At 27.6% G+C, this 674-nt stretch overlaps 1 pseudogene; it reads left to right on the top strand.

The window, feature by feature from the left end:
• The first annotated feature begins 200 nt into the window (after positions 1–200).
• On the top strand, positions 201–297 carry LOC138836731 (U6 spliceosomal RNA; annotated as a pseudogene).
• The last annotated feature ends 377 nt before the right edge of the window (positions 298–674 follow it).

The raw sequence follows: 674 nt of genomic DNA, 5'->3' as shown, positions 1-674 counted from the left end.
GTATTCATTGGCAAAAATAGTTTGGAAATGTGAGCAATCGACTGATCAATATAATTTTTTCCAATATTCACAGAATTTTAGGGAAATAAGATCGATAGCATTGTTAGGAACAATAAGGTTTCCTTGTTACAAGTAGGCACCCATAGATATAAGCCTGTATAAAGATTGCAGCATTAACTATTAAATTTAGAGGATACTACATGCTTCAGCAGCACGTATACTCAAATTACAACACAGAGATTAACATGGCACTTGCACAAGGATAATATGAAAATTTGAGAAGTATTCCAAATTTTTCATTCTTCAGATGCAAGAAATGAAAAAAAGTGATTAAAAAGTTGATTACAAAATTACAAGTGTAACAATACACGTAATTCATATAATTAAATTTAGTTTGACATCAGTGTATTAAATCACCTCAGAAAGGCGTTTACATAGCATAAACTTTACAAAACTTTTCAAATTAGACAACATTGTCATTTTATCCCAAAGAAAAATAATATTAAGACCTAGAAAAAAAGGAATCAAACTGTTTCTATATGGAATACAATCGGAAAGGACACATTAATGAACGTATATATTATACAATAATATAGAATTCAATGTATATCTAGGAGAAAATAAATTATGAACATTATGCAAACATAGAATATAGAATATTTTAAAATATACTT

This window comes from Dipodomys merriami, unplaced genomic scaffold (assembly GCF_024711535.1).
Source record: "Dipodomys merriami isolate MVZ:Mamm:240054 unplaced genomic scaffold, mDipMer1.0.p SCAF_2559, whole genome shotgun sequence".
NCBI classification, from domain to species: domain Eukaryota; kingdom Metazoa; phylum Chordata; class Mammalia; order Rodentia; family Heteromyidae; genus Dipodomys; species Dipodomys merriami.
Note: the sequence above shows the minus strand (reverse complement) of the source record. Positions and strands in the feature narration are given on the sequence as shown.